Source organism: Condylostylus longicornis, unplaced genomic scaffold (assembly GCF_029603195.1).
Source record: "Condylostylus longicornis isolate FDR11 unplaced genomic scaffold, ASM2960319v2 ptg000135l, whole genome shotgun sequence".
Classification (NCBI taxonomy): domain Eukaryota; kingdom Metazoa; phylum Arthropoda; class Insecta; order Diptera; family Dolichopodidae; genus Condylostylus; species Condylostylus longicornis.
The window spans coordinates 9,613,336-9,640,065 of record NW_026578103.1 but is presented as its reverse complement, the minus strand read 5'-3'; the positions used below and the strand labels follow the sequence as shown (position 1 = coordinate 9,640,065).

Here is a 26,730-nt window from a genome sequence, read left to right as displayed (position 1 = left end):
AACATTAAAATGAATGAACGCATTAAGCACGTTTTATGGAAATCCAATTCTCCAATTTATTGTACGCCACGAAAGAATCAAAATACCAAAAATATATATATATATATATATATATATATATATATATATATATATATATATATATATATATATATATATATATATATATATATATATATATATATATTATATATTTATGTACTTTATATGTGCCGTGTTTTTGTATTAAAAAAAAAAATATAAGAACAAAATCAAGAAATAAAGCCTCGTATTCATACTTAACAAAAATAACATAGTAAATTTTATGAATCTTAAATATGTTTGAGGCTTTTTAAATGTATTTTATCTCTGTATTTTTATTATAATGATTCAGTTGAGGTTTTACAAATTAGCCATGTGTAACAGAAGAGCATCTATAAAAACTTATAGGTTTTCGACATTATTTCCATTTTTTCTTGTAAATATAAATTAATCGAAAAGCACATTAAAATTAATGTATTCAAAAAAAGGTACTTAAAAATAGTTGGAGTTCTTTTTTAAAATTTTAAATGTCTTAGATTTCATAATTTAAAATGAAATTGTATTTAAGTTTTTCAAGCTTATCAATTAAAGAAATAAAATCTGAATATAAAAGAATATTGTTATATTAGAAAATAAAATCATTTATTCAGAATCAAAGTTCAAAAATTTCAATAATATTTGTGGTTATATACTTATATATCTACATATATAAGCCCATATAGACAATATTTATGATGCCAGAATAAGAAAAATAATTCTGTTATAGTAAATCACAATTTCAATATTTTAATTTTCAAATTATTTAAAAATGCCGAAAGATCTATTGTACAGCCAACCTTTTTTTCTAAAAAAAAATATTCAATAAAAATTTGGAAAGAAAAAGATCTTAATTAAAATCTTAGGCTTAGGTTCAGTAATAAATTTTCGATAAAAAGCATTTATAATGTCGCTTTTTTCATCCTTTAGAACTTGTGTAATATAAGATGTTGTTTCTACAAATTTAAGACACAGCATTCTAAACAAAGATAAAATTTCAAATTAACAAAGTTTCCTATGATTTTTTTTTTGAAAATTCTTTTTACTTAATTTGAGAATAATTTGAAATAAGCATACAACTTGATACATATATCGGACCTCAGCATCACAAATATATAAACTCAAAGAAATATTACTTCTAAGGTTTCAAAATATATAAAAACTAGATAGATTTTTAAAATCCAACCATTTTAAAATTGATTTAAATTTTAATTCACTTTAATTACAATTGCAAACTGGTTCGTCATTTTTTTTAGTTCAATATTTTTAATACACTTGAAACACAGGTGTACGAAACAACATACAAGTATGTATTTATAATATTACAAATATATTATATACATATGTATTTAAGCAATTAATTTTAATTAACTATGAAAATTTTCACTATTATAGGCATAATTTTGTAGTACTTACTGCTTGAATAATAATAATTGCCCGTTTCGCTGTATTATTTACACAATATATAAGTATATGAGATCTTCATGAGATAATTATAAAAAATATAAATGAAAGTAAATGAAATTTCCCGAAATTCGAAGAACATAGAGAAAAAAAGAGCCTAAAAAATGAAAACCATAAGCTATTTTAAATTTCAAAATTTAAATTTATAATTGCATATACACATACATATGTATGTATATAAATAAAATAAAACAACAGCATATATGGAAAATGGAATTGTGTTTTACAAAAAACTGGAATACACAAATTATACACAAATAAAAACTTAAGAGACCGAAAAGATTTTTATTTTTTGAAAAATTTTTGTTGTGTTTTGCCTTTTTGATTATCTTTCATTTCTTATTAGCTCAAAAATATACTATTAAATATATTCATATTTCCATCAATATTGTATATAGTGGTGGGTGGGTGGAAATAAAAATTTCTTTATTACAAGTTTCCATAAAGGTGAATTGATTTTTTTTCTTTTGTATATATTTTTGGTTTTTTCTTTTCTTAAATGTATTACGCATATTTTATAGTATTTATTTATTAAGAGATCACCACACACCAAATGTAGATATTTAACAAGATCTGTACAATATGTATATACGCATATACAAATATGTATATCGTACATAAGTATATGCATGTATACAAAATAGAGTAATTAAATAAAAATAATAAAATTTAAAAAAAAGCTTAAAATCGGATATTGAAGTTGATTAAAATAAGATAACTAATCCAAAAATAATCTTTATGCAATAATAATAAATAATAAAATAACAGGAAATTCTAAAAATATATTATACATGTTAAACACATTTATGGAGTACGTTACACATGTTGACAGTGAAATATCTTTATTATTGTAAATTGGCAAAAAGATGACTCATAGGCAAAATTTTTCGAAAGTTAAAAATATGGTAATGTTTACCAATAAAACTCAACAAAAAAATTATACTTTTAGAGAGAGAAATTGTTAACAATATTAACTTTATAATTAATTTTTTAAAATGCAAATCTGTGATTATTTAAATTAAAATCCAAACCTTATTAACATTTCTCTTTCATCAATCTTTCACGTTTTCGAGTTGTAAAATGAAGATTATTTATTGGCAATAATTTGTTATCAAAAGTTCTCACACTTTCACATCTTGCCTTCCAAGCAATTCAGAATCCGTGCACTATATTTAATTAAAAATAGATTAATTTATAAAAAATTATAAAAAATAATTTCAAAGATTTAGAAATGATTCGATTTGGTTTACGGAAAAATTGGAATGTGCACTGTAATAAAAATGAAAAAAATTAATAAGTTAAGTTACAATATAGAAGGAGTGGTGGTACTAAAAGCCTTGAATATATTATGTAATCGAAATGATTACTAAATTTTTTTTGTGTAGAACTTAACAGATCTTAGAGTTAGTTCTAATATAAATTATTTTTGAATTATTATGTACAAATTGATCTTATTTCCAATATTATTAATAAATTAAACTGATTAGTATAATTTTTTAATTTAAATTATATCATTAAAATAATTTAAAACAAAAATTTGTTTCACTGAATTCTTTAATTTATAATGTTAAAAATACATATTCACATAATATGATTTTAGTAGGAAAATATTACCACAAGAAACCGGAAAAAATTGTATACTTAAATCGAAACACAAATCGAAACTGGTAGTTGTATAGCTGTTCATTTTTCTTATATTACGTCAGAAAATTTATATCGCAAATTATTTTTTTTCAGTTCTTTTGCAGTAAGAACTATAATCTCTAACTATAAGAACTATATTCTCTATAAGAACTATAATCTAAGTTCGGTTTAACGAGTCTTCACTGTAACTTATATTTTGGCGTACCAAACATTTTTAAATTTTGTGCAAATTTTCTCTTTTCCAAAACATCTACTTATGTAATTTTATTTTTATTTCATTTTTTTTTAAATAATTTAAGTAATTACATTTTGATATTTTATTTCTTTATTAATTTATGATATGTTTTTTTTTTTTTTTTTTTTTGGGTAACATCAAATAGAATCGCAATTCAAAAAATTCAAAAAATTTTTATTAACAAAAATAATATAAACGGGTAGCACAGATGAATATATACAAGTATAAAACGAATTAAATATTAGCAAGATGCCAGAATACGCATCTATTGCGATAATTCAATGTTTAATAATACATACCGAGTATTTAAATTATAAATTAAATTTATTTTCAAATATTTATTGCAGATTATATACAAAGAATTTCTGTATTCTAAATTTACATAAAGTAAAAATAAATTCATTAATTCACATATAATGAAAAACAATTTACTCCTTGTTTTTTCCTTATCAAAATATTCGTTAATTATTTGTATATAAACTAAATAAATAAATTCATTATAAAAAATTTACAAAAATTTTTAAATTTTAGTCTTTTTATTACTTGTGTTCTTTAAAATAAAATTAAATGATTAAAAATTTAATTAAAAATTATCATGATCTAATACAAAAATTTTATTCATTATAGAATTGTTAAAAATGTGACTATTGCTATTTAAATGTTCATTACTTCCCCCACTTCGTACAAATTCTTATAACAATACTCGATGGAATTAATTCTATGACATAATCAACCGTTTGTTAAATAATGCAAAAGATTTTTTAAATTAAAAAATTATTTGTTTTTATTAAATTAAAAATGCAAGTGAAAATACATAAAAACTTGAAATTTGCCATCAAAAAGAAATATTTTCAATAGTATTTTTTTATAATTAAATTAGAATTGTTCATACTTAACATTATTGATGTTTTGAAAGGTTTTCGAAAATTAAAAGTTTAAATGGTAATGATAAACTAAAAACAATTTATTCAATAATATTTTGGTTGATTATATTAAACAATTAAGTTTCTTCTTTTATAATGATATATTCAGTATAATTAAAATAAAATTTCAGGAAAAGCAAATGAAAATTTAAATTAAAGTTTGAGTGAACCTTAAGTTTTAATGCATTAATTTCCCATATACATATGTACATGACTAAAAAGAGATTGTGCTGCTTTTATTTAATATAATTTTAACAGAACCTGTTACAACCAAACAGATTAAATGAGAAATTTTCAAATTGAACTTCTGTTTTCCATTTTAATTTAATCTTTTGAAATCCTAATAAAGAATATGTTTTAATTCTGATATGTGTTAAATGATAGAAATTAAATGTCAATTTATTAAAATACAAAATATTAATTACTCCAGTTTGTACTACCCTGCCTACAATGAATATGGGATAAATGATTTTAATTTTCAAATTTGAAATTTTTATTTTCAAGTTTTAAATTACACATTTTAATGTTTAAATTTGTTCACTTTTAAAAATTATATTTTAAATGGGGTCTAATTAATACCCTCAATATTATATTCTACTAATGAGAGTATAATATTATTGTCATATGCATGATATTGTCTGATTTATGACGAATCTTAGTAATCTTAAAGTGCAAAAAACATAAACTGTAATTAAAAGTTTAAATTCCAATGCTAAATATATAGTTAATTCACAACAGTTTTATATTTTTGATGATCATGAAACTATGCTAGAATAAACTATCTATGTTAAAGAAAGAAAATAATAGAGGTAAAAAATATTATAGAATCCCAATTCAATACTCACAAATTGAACCACAAAATAAGCACTATACAAAATATGCCAAACTGATAGGAATAAGGGAAGTATTTTTTTCTAAATTTATTTACCAATACTTAAATATTATTTAATTTTCTATAATTTATAAATCTATGACAATTATTACGTTTAAAATTCATTATCTTCAAATTATGAAGATACTAGTGCAATTATTTAATTTCCTCTTAAAAATTACAAACGTAGATAAAGTGTTCCGGATATTGTATCGTAAAAAATTATTTTTTCTTTTATTTTTGCTTTTTAGAAGGTAAAAAAAGTATTGAAGAATCACCTAAGTTAATAATTCGCTTATTTAGTAACTTATTTTTTTATTTTTTTTTTTTTAATATTTTATGATTTCCTCATTCCCTTTTAATTCTTTAATCAATATTTTCTTGTTGTATGCCATTTTTAATACATTAACAAACAAAAAAAAAAACACAGAGAAAAAAAATGAACTTCTAATAATTCTTTTTTTGAAATGAAAATTTCAAGGTCAAATTTTATAAAAATCATATAAGTGCCTATGTATACATGTGTATGTTGAGCCCGTGAGGCCATTGTACGTATACGACGTACATCAGTTTTATTGAACTTTTTTATTCGCCTCGTTTTCTTGGTTGTTTTTTATTCCTTTATTTTATTTTTATTACATTTCAACTAGAAAGCAAAACGAAAATGAAGAAAAAAACGATCAATATTACGCATACTTTTTTAATAAAATACAAATATTAATTTAAAATAGCGCGAAATAAAAAAGCAAACAAAATTATTTTTTTTTTTTAGTATTTTCACGTATTATAAGAAATGTGAAATATTTGAACTTGAGTAAAAATTATTTATGCAAAATAATTAAACAAAAAATTATATTATTTGGAAGCGTTATAATTGTATTATGTAATTTTATTTATTCAGTACTTTCATCCCCTGATAAACAGTTCAGACTATAGAAAATATGAATTCAAGCATTAAACAAAATAAATGTGAAACCATGTCCCATATATTGCAATGGCTTCCACTTCGTTTCTAAAAAAAATTTAAGTAAATTTGTTATTTTTGTAAGAGTCCACATTAATGGAAGAAAAGTGATAATTTAAATCTTTGTGCATGTAAATTGATTTAATGATTTTCTTCTCAATTATTAACTCAATCGAATGGCAGCTTAATACGAAAAATTCTTATGCCAAAATATGTGATTTTTTTAAGCCAAAAGTTTAATTAACCTTATTAAGATACGTTGTTCAAAAAAATATGGAAAATTTTTATATAATATTTTATTTACAAACCGCATAATTTGCAGCACATACTCATTTCGAATAATAATACGTACTAAGTGATTATCTACATTTGCATACAAGGATTTTTTTTGTATGAAAAAACACATGCAAACATTAAATTAAATTAATTATTATTGAACGAAAAAAAAATTGGTTTTTACATTTTACCGCTTACGTGCGTATAGTAATTTCAATATGATTTAGTAAATAAATAAGTTGTCTTTGTACTAATACAGCAGAATTTCAATAAAATTTAACAAAAAAAAAATGTGATGGAATTTATTCTGGAAAACACATCAAACAGTCTATACATAATATTATACTTGATGGATGTTAGAAGCAAGAGATTCATATGAGATTTGACAATGATGTCAGCACCATATAACGTTGCTGTCAAATTACGAAGAGTTTGTCATATACCAAAATAAAAAAATTAATTAATTTTTAAATATTCAAAAATCATACAAAATTATATTGCCTTGTATAAATGCCTGGAATAAGATTATAGATAGTTTCTGAGTTTACCAGACGCGTTCCAATGAATTATACTAAAAACTCTTACGATTCTTACCAAAAGTGTTCTATTGCTTCAAAATCTAATTAGAAAATACATACAATATTTAAAATAAAATGCTATCGTGCTCAATACATGTATTATTATAATTTGCATGTACTAATATAGTTTATATCACATAAACTTTAAAAACTTATCATATTATTTTTACTAAATAAGTTATCAATAATTAAAGAAGAGTCACTTGAAATCATCATTATTAAAATTTGAATTATATATATACATATGTACATACATAAATAAATATTTTCTTTTTAACCTGAAATTGAGCTATTATTGAGGTTAATAGACTGAACTTTGAATTTAAAAATTATTTTAGTTATTTTTTTATCTATTCCAGTTTAACTAGTAAATATTTCTATATTTCATATTTAACATAACCGATTATTAAAACGTGTATTATAAATTGAAAATAAATATTCCGAAAAAAATAAAAATATATAGCATCTCTTTTAATTAACATACATATATATAACTTTCAATTATTGTTGGGCTTTAAGAAAATAATATTTAAAACAAACATAATAAATGTAAAAGCAGAAGGTTATAAATGTAAAAAATTTTATGAAAATTTTTAAAATTATGGTTACAACTATCTCGTTAAACTTAAATTTTTTTAAAGCTTAATTGAATTTTCATAAATTGGAAAAAGAAACTAATTTCATTAGCAAGTGCAAATGGTTTAAAGCTATGCGATCGCTTTTTTAATTGATATAATTCCCTGGATATAAATAATTTGATATTATACTCCCTAATATTTTAAATTATGAATTATGAGTTCTCTGCATATTTCTCTGCATATGTTTCATTGAAACATTGCAATTGCAATCAAATTCATTTTGAAATCAAATATGGCGGATTCATATCGGTCGTAAATTTTTTCCAAGAAATTCAAATGCAACATTTTTGATTTGAAAACAAGAAAGCACCAGTTTTGAAATAAAAATTATGTTATTCTTGAACAATTTATTTTACAATTTTAATGTTAAAATAATTTTTTTTACTTTGTTATTCAAAATACGCAATAATTACATTTTATTTATATTATTTATTTATTTAAATGATTACTAAAGCCGGATGCAAATTCTTATACTACCATATACAAAATTGTACAGTGCGTAATAAAATTCATGCTTTATAATTGAACAAATTATGCTTAATTGCAGTCAACTGTTACTTAAACTTTTTTACAACACGCGTTACTATTATTTTTGTTTTTTCTATGAAAATGTCAAAATAAATAAATTAATTATTGGTTTTATCTTTTAATACATTCTTATTTGAGTAATAATAATTTTGAAATCAAAGAATACTAATAAAATAATTACTTTTGCATGTGTTCATTTATTTCAATCTGATTTTTGATTAGACACACCGACTCTAATAGTTCTCACACCATTATGTACTTACATACATATGTGGTTATACATATAAATAGAACGTAATAGAACGCGATTTTATAATATCATGAATTATATTATAGTTTGTCATAAAATACATAATAAATGTATATGCATACACATGTATATAAATAATATACGTACTATAAAACATATTAAAAAAGTTCCATAACGAATTAATTTTGAAACGTAATTTGTAAAATTTTGTATTAAAAATTTAATGTCGTTATGAGATAAAAATTTAGTCGCTTTTTTTTTCCTAAAATGTACATATAAGTTGTTATATACAGTCAGACCCAATTATAACCAAATCGAAAATCGCGAAATTTGTGACATTCTACAGAGTTTAGTGCTAAACAACAAAATTTAAATGTAGAAGAGGGTATGTTATTAAAGAGGATATACATTGTTCTTGCAAAGCACTTAGAAAGACTTGAAAATAGAAACACTTAAAATGACTTGAAAAATGTTTCTTCACCTAAATACTCTCACTATTTGTATTAAAAAATATTAGTGTTCCAACATTTTTTGTATGCAAGTCAAAATCCTCTTTTCTTCTTTTCTAATTGAAAACATACAAATTTGATATATGTATTTATTATTCATACACATATATTAAATATATATAAGCTTACAAACTTGTATAACTGGTATAATTTAGTACAATATTAAATTTTTTCTTAATAAGCAGAAATCAGTGAATTGCGATTAGATATGGAAAGTAACACAAAACATAATTATATGCGTATTCGTAGTTGCCTTTTAAATTATGATTATTTTATTAACATAAACATAATTGTATGCTATAATATTTACCTTTTTATAAACACATGTGCATGCATTTATGTACATATATTATGTAGGTAAGTAAGTATATTTTATTGTCACAAATTTTATTCCATTCACAATTATCATTAAAGTTTGAATAATTTATTAAATAATTTTGTTATAAACACAATATTTTGTTTAAGATTTTAAAAATTTTTCCTAATCGTTATCATTATTGTCAACACTTTCATGCATACATACATATTTTTGTTTATAAATTTTAAAAAGGGCGATTGAAATGTTGTTACGTGTTCTTTAATACACAAAAAAAAATTTTGTGTTTTTACTTATGGGAAAATTCCAATTATGTACATACATACATACATTCTATAAAAATCACTTCATGAATGTATATATAGTATGGAATATGGAAGGTATTGCTATCGCATCAAATTCTATGTTGACAAAATTTTATATAGATATATATATGTACATACATATATATATAATTAAGTTTCTTCTGTGGCTTTTTTCCTACATTCCTAATTGAATTAGTACTAATTTTTCTTAATTTTTTATGTTTCAATCTGTATTGTCTATATGTATGTATGTATATACACATATATCCAGCTGTTAATTTTTTTCAGAAAATTTCGTCTTTTGTCACCATTTAATTGAATTTTAATTTGACTTGTAATCTGTCCTAAATTGCACTTATGTAAATTGAACGCAAATTAAATATTTTCAAAAGAAGATCTGATGCATATTTACATAATGTAATATGTTCTTACTATAAGCAATAAATCAAACATTAATCATCAAGTTAAAGAAAAGAAAACAATTTATAAATAATTTGTTTTAATAAACATTGTAATTAAGAATTAAATTTACTTTCATACGCAAAAATAGAATGTTTACATAAAATTATTTATCAACGACTTACGAGTCAACAACTGATTAAAAATCAAGAAAATATAAGTAAAACATGTCGGTAATTTTCCTTTTCTTTTATTATTTTTTTTTTAAATTAGTATCAACATATTTATTTATTTATGTATGTAAGTGAATTTATTGATCTCTTAATTAAAAAGAGAAGAACAAGAGAAAAAAATTAAAAAAGCACGTTAGTACATGTATATATGTACAATCTTTTAAGATCTAACTAAATATGTATGTATGTATGTAAACATATTTATGTATGTATATTTGAAAAAATTGTTATTATGTCTTTCAGGTAAATACTTTTAAATTATTTAAACAAAGATGTGTGCTAATTAAATAGAATTTATAAAATATTATACAAAAAGAAGAGAAACAAAAGAGAAAAGAATCATAATTTTTTTACTGTTATTTATATAAAAGAAATCTTTCTTTTCAATCTCACACTCAATATGATTGGCTATAAAATAATGATGCCAGACTATAGAAAATATTAATAAAATTTTGCAAATTTTCCAATTTATTTTGTAGATATTTTCTTGCATACATTAAAGTACATAAATATATTTCGTATACATATATAACATACTCTTGTGTTTAGTACTCGTATATGTGTTAATTTCCAAACAATATGATCATGTCTCATAATCAGATTGCTTGGAATAACACAATCTGATCTTAAATGATAAATCATACAAGATTTTAAATTTTGTTTTTTGTTTTTTAAGCATTTTTAGGTACATGCTTTTTGATCAGTTATGTTCGAATTGTTCCAAATAATTTAATTATAATCAAATAAACCTATAAATCATATTACTTAGTAACGAATACATTGTAATAAAAATCTTTATCTTAAGAACGGGATGTCAAATAGACACGATCCTAAAAAAATACACCTGGTTTTTGCAAAATAATTTAAATATAACAGAAAAAATAGTTTTAAAAAATACAATCATATTTGAGACTATTTGATTTTTTGTTGTTTTTTGGCTTCTATTTTAAGATCGGAGAGTAAGTTTTTCGAATTAAGTCGATAGGAATCTCAACATCTCATTTTCGTATATAATAATAGAAGAGTTTTCTACACTTTATTTTTATCTTACGCGACAAGAGGTGAGATGCAAAATAGCTTCCTAAAATTTCTGGGAACTTTTATTATTATTTTTTTCATTTAATTTATTAAAAATACATATTATGTAAATAACTCAATTTTTAACAACAAAAAGAACCGTGCTGCAATAAAATTGGCAATTTACCAGTAATTACTTTTAATTATATATTTATTAATTTTAATAACATTTTTCTACTTTACTTTAATTTTTTTCTTTTTCATAATTTTCATCACGTACCAAATTATATATGTATGTACAATATATTCACATAATTTTTGCCCTAATTACCTACATACTTGAATAAACACATTAATATTCCGTAATAGAAAATAATTTGTAATTGCATTTAGTTGGGTAAATTTTTGGATAAAGTCCAGGAAAAAATCCATTAACGATTGAATATACTTGTGTAAGATAACGGCATAGAGACAAAAAAAAATTTTTTTACACAATGTGTAATTATAAAACAATTTAATCTAGTATTTTATATTTTTTTAATTTAAATTTAATTCCATATAAGCTTGTATCTAGGAAAAGCAATGACATAAATTTTTTTAATTTAATAAGTATTTATTTATTTATTTATTTTTATTTTATTTTATTTTATTTCCACATAAAAATCCATCCATCTTCATTTTTTTAATTGTTTACTGGAATGTGTAAGCACTTGAGCGACGCACATGAAATATAAGTTTAATACTTTTAAAAATAAATAAAATGGGGGAAAAAAATTCTCAAGATAGCATTTTGTGGTTAAAATACGCATTTTACTGTTAAAATACTTGAAATATTATGTTTTAACATTTTAAAATCATCACCATTATAAAAAAAAAATTATTTAGAAAACAAAAAAACAAAAACAAAGAAATATTGTGCTACATTAAAAACAAAAGATTTTTTGTTGAATGATGATGATTTTTCTCTCCCTCTCTGCTCGTTCATTATGTTAAACGCGGTGAATACATACTTACGAACGTTTTAGTTGTAAAACAACTAACATACCTTATACATACCTTTATTTTTCATAAATACATGCAAAAATGCATGTTTATAGCTTTTACACATATACACATTGTGTTACTTAACTCTTTTCTCTATTTCTATTTCCTTATAATGTTTTGTGTCTTTTTTGTTTATTTTTATTATTATTATTTTTGTTTTTTTTTTTTGTTCAAGTAAAAGAAAACATCACGTTTTTGTTATTACCAAATTGCGAATATAGAAACTCTAATATAATAGAAAATCTATTTGTTCACCTGGATTTAGTACCAGTTAGTCCATATACAGTTAGATTTTAATATTATTATAACTTTTATACAAAAATATTGAAAGTTAGATTTATTTTGAAGCTAAAACAAGTTTTTTTTCTTGTTTGTTTTCTTTTAGCTTTTCTTTCTTTGTTTTTTTTTTATTATTTTTTCTTACACTTAAATGGTTTTTTTAAACTTAACCATTTTTTTTTTAAGCTTGTAGATGTATATCACTTGAAAATCTACAGGAGGTCTAAAAATTTAATATTTATATAATAGGCAGTTGCAAATAAAAATTACCTATAAAAAAAATATAAAAATAAAAGTGCTGTATTTCTTTTTTTATAAAATTCTTAAAAGTTAAATTCTTGTTATTTAATTTAAGTATAGTGTGAAAAGTTTTATAATATAAAAGATTTGAAAAATTAAAATTAAAATTGTTATTAAATTATGTATTTTATTCTCTAAATACATTAATTAAATAATAAGTTTGATCAGACATGATCATAATAAAAAAGACTTTATTTTTTGAAATTATTATAATATTTTATTACTCGCCACTAAAATCATTAAAAATCGCAATAAAATCTTAAAATAATCTAAATTAATACTTAAATGTTCTCATAATATTATTCAAAGATTTCAAATTAATTCGAAACATTTACTTCCCAAATGTATGATCCTGCACATATCAATAATATTTTAAAAAAGTACATATATAAGGTCGGAACAATTCTATAATTAAAGAGAAAATAATTTTTATTGAGAGCGTTATTGAAAGTATAAAACATAATCACATACTTATTAAATTTGCTTTAATTAAAACTTATGATTAGTGATTTTGCAAATCTTTCAAAAGTAATGATTTTAAAATAATAATGAGACACCATGTATATGACTATAATAAGATTATTTAAACCATTGCCAATATTGTTTTCTTTCTTATACACATATACTTTTTCACCGCACTCCCATATACCTTCAAAAATTTGTACCTTTACGCATTTTATTATTAGTATTTAAAACAAAACTATTAAAAATTCAACTTAAGGAAACCGCAATTAAGCGTAAGTTAACGCTATTATAACCAGCTGTAGACCATGAAATACATTTATACATATAAATCAAAAATAAAAAAATGTTTTTATGTATATAACTCTTATATACCTATAAGTATAAAAATATACTATTTTTTATATATAAACATTACATTTTAGCTTACATACATTAAAAAAATATTTTAATTTTTTATTAGTAAAAAACAAAAATTTTTATTTTTTGTATTTTACTCGTAAAATCATAAATTCGAAATAAAATACGCGAATTGTATATGTGCTATATGTTCAAAAGGGTAGCTGGCTCTATTTTCACATTGTCTTCTATTTAGTTTAAATTTTAGATCATATTCCAATATGCATGTACAGACATAAAATTTATGTGAATGTGAAGTTATTGAAATGCTATAAGTAAATAAAAATTTTTGTATAAAATGCACCATGTAGAAAACATACAAAAATAAGTGCACGATTAAATATATTAAGTATGCATTAACATATTTTATGTTTATTTTCACTTAAATCAACTATAAATATATAGATTTTTCTTTTATCTATTTAAGCACATGCATATAAGACGGTTTTAATTGAATTTTTATTTTTTAATAGCTTATCTATTTTTTAATTTTTATTTTTTTTTTGCATCCAGCTCTATAAGAGACTTAAATTTTCAAAATATTAAAATATTTACTAAAGTATTATTTAATTGCTGATTAGTTTGGTTAACTTATTTCGTTAGATACACTGTATTTCTGAAACTTATACTTTTCGACTGGTTTTCTGAAAGTGCTGCAATTAACGACTTTTGAGAAATATTTCTAGCAGACTAAGGTAAAATAACATTGTCAAAAAAAAGTTATACGAGTATATGTATTTGCAGATGTCTTATAAATTTAAACAATAGAAAATTAAAACAATAATCATTTGAAAAATCAATTTTAGCTTTTAATAATAGAATTTTATCAATGGTTTCTGAACAAGTGAAAATTCTATATATTAAATTTTATGAAAATTAACAAACCTTCCTTTATACGCCATTTCTAAGTAATGAAATTTTGCTACTTACGAGTATTAATTAGTAATTTTTCAAATGAATCAAATTGAATTTTCTATTCTTGTATAAGTGATTGTAAATGTAATATATTACAATGCTTGCATATAAATATTCAATCTTAATGTAATTGAAGTTGTTAAATTAAATTAAGAAGTTTATAAAAATTATACACAAATTTGTTGAATTATCTCACAAAGTATGAAATGTCTAAAAAAGTATGGTAGAATTGCATTTAATTTTAGTTATAAATTTTGATAATAATAGTTTTTATAATTCTAGTTACTAATTTTAGTTAGAAGTGAAAATAATATTGTATTATATTCTATTTTTTAGTATATTTGAGATTTCATACAAAATATTATTTAAATTATTTTTCATTCATAATTTATTTGGTAAACTTACTGCAATCAATTTAATTAACAAAAACGTTTCTACTTCAAATTGATCATATGTATTCTTTTTTTAATAAAATACTAACAATTTATAATAATTTTAATCTTCTTTGTATATAATTTTCTTTTGACCAGTCATAATTATCCTATTATATTCAGGTATGAAAAATGTTAAACGTATGTTACGAACTTTATTTTTTCTCTTTTGCTTTTCCTTATACGATAATTGCAAGAAATCGCTTTTTTACTATGTTAGTTAAATACTATTATTATTTTTTTGTTATAACCTTATAACATAATATGTACGTATATGTGTATAGAAAGCAAACAAACTAAAAACTTCCTGTAACCATTAAGTATCAAGTTTTATACTAAATCATTTTGTTGAATTTTCTTGGATTTTTCTTTGTTTTCCTTTTATTTTACATTTCATTTTTTTTTCATAAATAAAAGTAATCGGTGACTATATGTTTCCTTTTTTAGTTCACCTTATAATATTGTTAATATGAAAATATAAAACTAATAAAATTTTTGTATTGATTTTGATTTGGCTGCCTGTCCATTTGTGTTTTTAAAAAAAAGGAAATATGTACAGTCAACCCTCCTATAACTCGTTATTCGCAAAAAAGCGGTTTCCATGTAACGCGGAGCTAAAATTGCGACAGCCCTTCTTTCGCAAGTGGTTAAACATTCCAGAGCTCTTTCATAGTGCACACGTGACCAAGTATTTCTAAAATTTTTTGTGCACCGTGCATTTGTTCAGGTTTTTGCTGCTTAATTTGTGATTTATAATTGGACAACATTACTCAATACTGTAGTAGCTCCCTATATAGAAAGATTTTAGTAGAACTAGAAAAAAAAGCATCAATAGAAAACCAATCTGAAGATGAACTAAGTGAGGAAGACTTTTTACCCTTTAAAAGAAGATGAGTTAGCCGACTCATATCTGACAGCGAGGGCGAGTGTTGAAAGATTATATTTTACAAAAGTTTGTTTTGTTTTTGTTGGAAAACAGTTTTTTAATTTAGTTTTTGTTTAATTTTTTTAATAATTTTTGTTATACGAACTCCTCTTCAATTCAATTCAATAAAAATAATTTGTAATTTATCTTGTCTTTTGTATTTATCGGTCTCCATATAACGCGGTACGAATGATGTGATTTATACTAAAATCTGAGTTTTTTATGGCGCTGTTTCCAAACAACGCGGTAAACGATTTCCATCGAACGCGCTACGAATTAGCCTGGTTTGTACGGTTAAATCACGCACTTACCGCGTTGTAGGATGGTTGACTGTACTTATGTAGATTAGATTGGGGAAAATAAGGAAATTTTCTAATATGTAAGAATTTTTAAGGATTTCGGAAAACTAATTTTTTTCTAATTTCTAACATTTTTTAGTAATTTTAAATTTATAGTATAAAATACTCGTAAAATGCAAAAATAAAAAAATTAATATTAAATATTTGGTATTCAAATTAATTTAATTAATTTTTTAATATTGTAAAATTAGGTATAAAAATAATGACATAAAACAGGCGTTAATAAGCCTTAAATAATTCTTGACCTTTGCAAATGATTTGCATACAAAAGTTCAAAAATAGTTGTGACAAAATTGCATAATTTGAGGTGCATATTTTGAGGTTATACATTTTCATTGTAAAATTACTTAATGCAATTATTTCAACCATCAAAATTTTTACTTATTTCATATTTTTTTTTTTAAATTAAATTGAATTTGAATTTGTTAAAAAAAAAAAAAATATACTAAACCATTTTATTTAACATTCAATGTTTTGCAAATCTATATAATTGCAATTACCCCGTATAAATTAATAGAAATAAAACTTATTTATGAAAATATTTACATGTATTAGTTTGATATTAAAAGTAAATTGAAAAAACAAATAAAGAAAATGTTGGAAAGCAGTGTTAAAAATCGTTCAACTCTTTTTATGACATCAGACATGGTTTCGTTCGTTACTTACCTATGAATTTCAATACTAAACTTTCAAACTTACACAAATTTATTTTATTATTATTTTTTTTAGAGTGCATAATAAGACAATAAAGATTAAGAGGATAAAAACAAAAAATATATTTGTATATTGAGTTTAAAAATACAGGAAATGAGAGGATTTTTTTGGTGTTTAGTTTCTTTGATTGTGACAAAAAAAAATTTATTTTTTCATTTTTTTTTTTAATTTTCGCTTTGGTCGATTTTCATTTATTACATAAAACGAAAACGAAAAAAAGTATAAATATAAAGATGAATCTTAAAATAAAATTTAATTTTTACCTTAAAAGTCTTTAAAAATTCAAAAATATTTTTAATGCTATATTTTTTCATAGTAAATCGAGACGAACAAAAAAATCGCAGAATACCAAAAATAGCAAAATTTTAAGACAAAGAAACGTTAAAATAAATTTGTTTGCAAATTTATTTATTTTCCGTTTTTTTTTAATCATATTGAAATTTACTTAAAAAATTTTGCAACGATTTCTGTTACAAAAAAAAAAACAAAAAAATTGATAAAATATCAGGCAATATGAAGCGAAAAAATAAAAACATCAACATTTTAAAATAAATCTTCATAAATATGTTAATTCATCTACAGTTACCAGATATTTTCAATTTAGTACAATTTTTCTTTTACCAATTACAACTAACAATAATGGTATTTTATTAAGAACAAACCAGGAAATTTATTAAAAGTAGAGTAAAGTCACGCTTCCTATTTTTAGAAAGTTCGATTTGAATTTTTAAATAAATTTCGTTTTTTTTTTATGTAATCGTGTTGAAATATAAAAAAAATTGCAACATTTATTTTTTATTTTATTAAACACAAAAATTGTATAATTTATCTTTGTACTAAATTGTTTATATTAATTTTTAGAATTTAGAAAAATCACATTACATTGTTTCGTTTTCATATAAAATAAAGCATTCAATTATTAATTTAAGCAATAAATTATTTGTATATTAGGCATGGCTCTTATTACAATTTAATTAAATAAATAATATTTCTGTATAACAATCTAAGATTAATTAAAAGTTAGAAATTTCTTGCAGAATACGGAAAACGACTTAAAATGTCTTTTTGAAATTTTATTTGGCAACTTCGTAATATTTGAAAAACGAATAAAAAATATGTATGGTAACTCTAATGATGACAAGAAAATTTGGCAAAAAATAAAATAGTTCTTCTATTATTATTATAATTAAGTTTTAACCCTTAAAGGCAAAAGTAAATAAAATTTAAACAAAGAAGTGAAAAATATTGTTAAAATATTTTTTTCTTTTTTTTTTTAAATTTTGAAATCATTTCAAAGTTAGCGATATTCTAATATTGTTCCGATTTAAAAATAGATTTAAAAAAAAAGCGCCAATCCAAAATAAAACGTGTTTTTTTTTTGTAATTTTTTGCATCATTGTTTTTTATAGAAAGGAGCCACACTTGTCTGTAATCACACTTACTTTTATTTCAATTTATATTATTCTTTTTATAAAATTTAAAAAAAAATAAAACTAATAAGAAAATTAGAAAATTTTTGAAAGATATTGTGTTAAACATTATTAAAAATTTAAATTAAATATTTGGGCACATCAATTTCAAAATCCCGACTCCAACATAAATAATATTTAATTTATCGAGAGTTGAATTTGTATGGTAACAAAAAATCAATTTTAAATTTTTTAATTTATAAATAATTATTTTTTTTTAAATAAATTAAAGTATGTATATGTACTAAGCTAGTTATAAAAATAATTTTAACTTTTATTTGCTACAATTAATTTATTTAGAAATTATGGATGTACTTATAATTTTATTTTTTGAAAATATGCAACACATAAAAACTTTAATTGTATAATAATAAAATGTCAAAATATTTAATAAAATTTTGGCACATATAAGGCTTTTGCACACTAATATTTTAAAAGCGCTATTATTTTCACATTCCTCTTAACTCACACCATTCCTTCACATATACGAATTTAAAGTTTACGTCAGTATTAAAATATTGTAGTCTACATAAAGACACAATAATATGCGAGAAGTGGAACAAGAAATAGCAACATTAAAAGAATACAAGCTTATGAAGACGAATTCAATTCATAAGAATTCATTAAAAAATTTTTTCTTAAAATACATGCATACTTATACATTTAAACCTCGAAAAATCGTAATTGATTTTTATAACAAACATTTTTTTAAAGACATGCAAAAATATGAACTGTAGCAAGGATGATAATGGTACGCATGCTATTTTGTAAGGCTTTTCTCATACTCGAAACTCCTATAACTTATCAGATTACATTTAAAAACTTCGCGATAAATATGCTCCAAAAATTTTTTATCAAGGATATTATCAATTAAAACGTAAAATGTAGGCATTCCTAAGATTTTAAAAGCTTTACATAACATTAACATTTAAAGCTTTTGATATATTTATGTAACCTACATTTAAATTTATGAAGACACTTAAACAACAATGATTGAAAACAAATCGTATCCCTAATTTGTAGTGTTTTAAATATTGTAATAACAACGCTTTTTTAATAACAGTCAAGAAAGTGACATTTCATTTTTATTTTTTCAAGAAAAAACCCATTTTTCATTCTTTAAATTTTCAGTCAATTTCAGGATTTGCTTATTTGACTTTTTGTCTGCAGGAATTTTATAAAATTTATATAGATAATTGCTTAAAAATTATATTGAATTTTAGAAAAACAAAATTCAATTGCAATTATTTAAAATTTTGATAATTGAAGGACAGCGAAATCAAGGATCTAAACAAAAACGTTTACCTCAAAAAAAAAAAAATCACTTCATTTAGTCGTAAAAACTTAATTTTATTATTTTTCTTCTTTAAATTTAAACATAAATTTTTATAATTAATTGTTAGGTTTGCTCTTAAAATGAATAATACGCAAAATCTATTTTAAATACGCACGATATTTATTTTACCCACACGCACATTTTATTGAAATAAAAATAAAAAATTAAAAATTAACAAAATTTAATTTACGTCAAGTATTTAAATTTTTTTTTTATTTCTTATATTTACTTACATTTTGCTTTTATATTATTAAAATATTAAGTATTAAAAGTTTACGTTTTTAATTCTCCACGCATTAAATGAAAGACACTTCCGTGTTATTACACTTTTATTTAATTTTTTTTTTGCTTTTATTTATTAATAATTTAAAAAATTTCAAAGTAACAATAAAACAAAAAAATTAATATTTTAGATGTTAAAGAACTTATTTTTTAAGTGTTTACTTTTGTATGTATGTGTGCACATATATATTTACATTATACACACATAAGAATATACAAAAGTGAAAACGTAATGTTGTGTATGGTTTTTTTGTTGTTTTGTTTTATTTACAAAATCTTTCTTTTCTTTTTGGAAAGGTTTGACAGTGAAATTCATTTAATATTTAAATACCCTTAAGATTGAGTAAATTAATATTTTAATTATGAAAAATGTTTAAAATACAGGAAATTTTAAGTAAATTTTAAATCATTTAATCCATTCTCAATAATTATCATTAACCAAAATTTATTGATAATTTTATTAAAATTTTATAGTGAAAATCGCTCAATCTGTTAATAATTTCAATGTTAAGATGTAGCTCTGTGGGAAAATCTAAATAATGTATTAAAAAATAATCATTGAATAGTAAATTTTACAAACTCTTTATTTGTATTACTGCAATAGTTATTAAATTGTGTACATAATATTTGAAAAGAATTCTTAAGAGTGATTTACTTTTTAGTTTCTTTCATAAAATATCATAAGATACTTTTTCTTATTCAGTAAATTTGTCTAAGTTTTAAGCTCTAAAGCAACACACTTATTCCATCAAATCTATCTCTTATAAAAATACTTTATATTAAAAATTAAAATTATATTAAAAATTAGCGTCATTTATGTCATATTCATATCAAAATATATGTATATTGAACGGATTTCTAAAATTAAATCGTATGGCAACTATATTTTACAACTCACTTAATCACCACAAAAGCAATTATTTCAGGTACAAAATTAAAGAGTTTCACTTTAATGGGTTATACTGTTACTAAAATTATATTATTCATTATGATTCTGTGTTTTTATTTTATTGTAAATGTGTACTATATGTTAATGATTTTCATAAAATCCAATAAATTCGAATAGAGACTAGCACAAACAAATCAAGCACAAGCTAACCAAAAAAAAAAAAACACATAAGTAAAAAAAAAAATTCTTTAGCAAAGCATGTGTCACTTTTGTTTCATAACAAAGGAAAAAAACAGTGTATCTTCTGACATGAATATAAGAACTATACATTTGTATTAACATTAATATATAAAAAAAAATAATCTCTGAAATACTGCCAATAACCTTTTTTAAATACAAATAATCAAAAAAAGTTTTAAGAAAAAATCACGAAAAAGAAAACTTGGAAACACGTCAAGTTTATTTTTTCTTCATTTGATTTAACCTTTCTATGAAAAGGGCGGATCAGTATGACCCTGTATTGTGCCATAAAATTTTGCAAATACCTAAGTAGTTATAAACATTGATTTTTATTTATTTAGTTTTTTTATTTCGTATATAGAAATTAGATTTAAACTATGTTCGCTATTTAGAAGTGTATTTTGTAAAAAAATGTTACCCACAATACTCCCTTAACAATAAAGCGTAAACTATAGAAAACTATATATTGATATTTTTGAGAATTTCTATGTGTGTAGTAGTTTCTATGTAAATATGTACATAATATAATGTACATAATATGTACATATATAAATTTGGGTGGTTAAACATGATTTTATTTTGCTTTCTTTTATTCTTGTGCCTATAAAATCAATAATGAATCACGAAATTGTGGGGGTCTCTTTATTCTTTTTTAATTTAATTTTAATTACTTAAATGAGCAGCAATTTATAGTGATATATACAGATTTAATACATGTATACATATATATGCATATATTTTTTGATTTTAATTTATTATTTTAGTTAATAATTTTCTTAAATATTTTACATTTATATATACGTAGTTATTTAAAGTTTCATAAAATTTTAATAATTTTTTGCATTACTTTTAAAAATAATTATTTATTTGATGTATAATTATTAATAATTTAAGAAATTTGAAAATTCTATTTAATATTCGGAATTTTTACAATCAAAATTTATTTCAAAACTTTTATTATAATATAAAAAAAGAAATATTATAATTTTAATTATACAAGTATGTATGTACATATCATATGTATGTACAAAAATGATTTATCTAACTCTGAATTGTGACTCGTTTTAATTAAAAATAAATAAAATTCAAAGACGTTTGATATGATTAAAATTTAAAAAAAAAAAATGAATCACAAAATTGTGAGGGCTCCTTTGATTTTACACGCCGATTATATATATGTATCAACGTGCTGGCATATATAAAACTTGTACACTGTACAAATGTACAGGTTGAACACTAATATGTAATCAAATTCACATACATCTATTTCTCTAAATCTAAATTCCTTTAAGAAAACAAACTCTTATTATATGAATTGGGACTTTAATGTAGGGTTACATGAAAAAATAAATATGTATATTGTTTATTCTATGATTTTTTTTATACCAATTGTTTACATTACAAATTTTACAATACAAAAAAAAAAAGCCTGCAAACCACAAAATTTTTAAAACTTTTTAATACAAATTAAATAAATACAAGTGCAAATAAAAAATACTTTTAAATTTATATTAAAATTATTTTTAAAGTAATTAAATTTATTTTCAGCAAGATTTCAGGGTTAAACTCATATTACTTATACTTTTTATGTTTTATCTCTTTTAATTTTATTCTTAAATTTATTTCTAATTTTTTCTTCATTCCTCTTTTTCCGTATTTTGTTATATATACATACATTATGTATAATGAACAATATGTATAACCTGTACAGAAATTATTTTGCACATGGTATAAATTTTGAATTATAAATAATTAGTTCGAGCGAAAATGTAAATGAGTGATAATTTAACTTTATAAAAGTACAATAGAAAAATTATTTTTAAAAACATATTTTTATTTTTTCTATTTTTTGATTTTTATTATAAATAGAAAAAGAAGAGAATGCCTTCTAGTTAAGTTTTAAGGTCATTTTATAAAGAAGGCTATACAAATGAAAAACATGTGCTATGTACATAAAATTATATATGTACAAACATACATATACATATTATAATTTTGTATCTATGCATATACTATTGTTACATTGCATTGTGAAACCATTATTGACCACCAAAATATTTTTTTTAAAATAACTGCATATCAATTAATTTCTTTACCATTATTAAATATACCTGCAATAAAATAAGATAAAAATAATTAATTAAATTTAACACGCTGAAATCTGTGTCGTACTTTTAATATAACACTTACATATATCAATATAATATCCATAGATATATACTTATGCTTATAAACAAAAAATAAAAACAAATTTGTTCGAGTTAAAAGAAAATTAATTATTTACGTTATATTTATATAAAAACAAAAAAACATAATTAGTATGTTTGTTTATAGATTTTTTAAAATCATCAAGGTTATAGATTTATATTTATTTGGTCAAAAGTTTTTTTAGGTACATAGTTTAATATTATTGCCAAATAATACTAAATTTTTATACTATATCACAAAAAAATAACTCACTTATAATTTTAAAGGAACAATAATTAAAAAATGAAAATTCAGTACAGATCATACTCTAATTAAATCATACTAAATGACAATTAACCGAATGAAGATATATTAATTAAATGCTTACATATTCCTTTAAGAAGTTACTTTACCATATGAGTACATACATATATATGTACCTACACATAAGCTGAAGATAACCATCTAGGATATTTGAAATTTTTTATTCGAACTTATTCAGTTTCTGTGTCATTTTTTTAATCCAAATTTTTTTTAATGATTTAATGGCAGTAGTTACCAATATTATGTACAATATTTATAGATTTTCGTTTTATTTCAATAGCGTAAAACATTTTGCAAATTTTATAATTTTATAAAAATATATTTTATAATTTCTTTTAAGATCAGGTTTTTCCACACTGCTCTTATATACCTTTGTTGTAAAGAAAATGCAACATATAACTATTAAAATATTGATATATATAGCAATATTTACTTTAAATGGAAAAATCGGTGAAATCAACATAAAAGGAAAAATGTTTAAAATAAAAACCTCAATATTCCATTTTCCCATTGATTTCTTTTATCTTTTTTATTCATTTTTTTTTTTTATTAAAAGAAAACTGCATTTCAGTTTTCCATACATTTATTGCAAACATACTTACATATTTTTATTAAATATATAATATATTTTTGTGCAGATTAATTTTTGCCAATGATTGCGCATTTGTTTTAGCAACGAAACTTAGAAAAAAGACATTTATTAATTTGAAAAGATGTTTTGATAATCTAACCTTATTTTTGAAAGAAAAAACTAATTAATCTTATATTTTTCGAATGTTAATTATCCACAAACTCTATAAATAATTTTTCTTACAAGTTTGAACCAAAAATTTGAATATGATATTTTGGTATAAAATATAGTGTATTTGACAAAAAATTTTGGGAATAAAAATATGATATGACAAGTATACGAACTTGTCAAAAATATACGGAAAATTTAAATTATTGTTGTAATTTATACCTTGCATAGAAAGAATTGGTGATAAAATTCATTTGACATCCAAGCTAGTGAATTCGTTGGCTCCGGAAAATTTCATCTATAATGTTTTTCGTGTAATTTAAGGTAACATTGTTTATTATTGTTATCATTATTATTAAGGCAAGGCATTGAAATAGCACTGACAACAATTTTATATTGAATTTTCTCCTTCAAAGAGGTTTTCTTTTTTTTTTAAATTCACTTATGTTTTTCATTGGATTTTACATATTGATGGTGGTGGTAAATAGGAAGTGAATCCATAAAAAAATGTGGAAAAAATCTCTTTTTTTTTTCAATTACTTACATTATCACGTATGTATAAATGTACTCACATATGTAGGTACATACATAGATACATACTTATGTATATTGTAATATTTTTATTGGTATTTTGTTTTGCTTTGATTTTCTTTTCTTCTTTTTTGTTTTCTATTAAAAAGTTTCAAATACACCAATTCACAATTTGCTATAAAATAAGTTACAATACAAAATTGGTATTTCAAAACGAATTTTTTTTTGAACTTGTAATGTGCGTGTAAATGCACTAAGATTGTATGAAAAGATATACAAAAACATAATATACGTACGCATAATACATTATACGTGTACATAAAATATAGATATTTTTATAAACGCAATACTGCAAAAACATAAGGTGAGAAAAGCGAAATATTTCTGACAATTCTATAAAACCAAAACAACATACATAGGTACATGTTATAATTTATGGCTTATCATTTACCAATGTTTATGAATAAACTTGATTTGCAACATTATGAATACAAATATAGCACAGTTTTCACCATATATTGCAATATACTATTATAAAAACCGTATTATGTGATCTTATATCTTCAATTTTTCTCTTTTCCTTTATGTTATTTCCATGTTTATTCAAAAACCTTGGTTGAAAAAAGCAGGAAAAAAGTTGAAATTATCAAGCGACAATAAATTCACCTCTCATAGTAAATTCATTTTGTTTGTGACACCTATTGTTCAAATTTGGTATCTAAATCTCATTATCCGATAAACTATATATTATGTAGAATAATATTAGAGTATATTTAATTTTGTGAAAAAAATAAAATCACAACCTTTGAAGAACTCCTTATTTGTAACAAATTTCTTGTATAAAATTTTCTAATATAAATATTATTAATTTTTTTAAGATTTAGAAATGATCGGAAAATTCAATATGTATATTGTAAAAGTCTAATGTATACAGGGTATTTCGCATAAGGTGGCAAATAGTTTCAAGGATTTCAGGGGGGCGTGCAAATGTAATTGTTTTCGAGCTACAGCCTGTTGAGAAAAAACTACCGGACTTTTTCTGCATATAAATAAATGCTTATAACTTCGGAACCATACAATATAGAGTTATCATTATGAGCTTGTTTCACAGGCGATTGATTCTTCTTTATTTTTGGTTTTACAACAATAAAAAATAAAGAAGAATCAATCGCCTGTAAAACAAGCTCATAATGAAAACTCTATATTGTATGGTTCCGAAGTTACAAGCATTTATTTATACAAAAAATAATGAACAACCAATCAAAGAATCATCGATGAAATTATTTGTCACCTTATGCGAAATACCTTTTTTAGTTATATACTCGTATAAATCTATAGATATTAAAAAGAAAAACAAATAGAACGTATATTTTAAAATTTTTAATCAATTTAAGAAATTTCCGATATTTTATCCAAAATAGCTTTTCCGTTGTTTTTTATATTAATTTTTAAAAAATTTTTATGTTGTTTTACTTATTATTATTATTTTTTGCCATAATTTAAAATTAAAATTTAATTTAATATTTTTTAGTTTAAATATTTATAAGGTTATTGAGCTCTTCACTTTTAATGCAAAATTTATTTTAAAGCAAAAATTTAATATTGATCAAATAATTATTTTTTTTTTTAATATTCATATATGTACATCAGGTATGTCAAACACGCGGCCCGCATTTCTGGATCCTGCGTTTTGTTACA

At 21.7% G+C, this 26,730-nt stretch overlaps 1 protein-coding gene across 5 annotated transcripts in view; it reads left to right on the top strand.

The window, feature by feature from the left end:
* LOC129615448 (E3 ubiquitin-protein ligase Ufd4) overlaps nucleotides 1-26,730 on the top strand; it is a 72,375-nt gene that overhangs the window by 28,076 nt on the left and 17,569 nt on the right. The window lies entirely within an intron of this gene.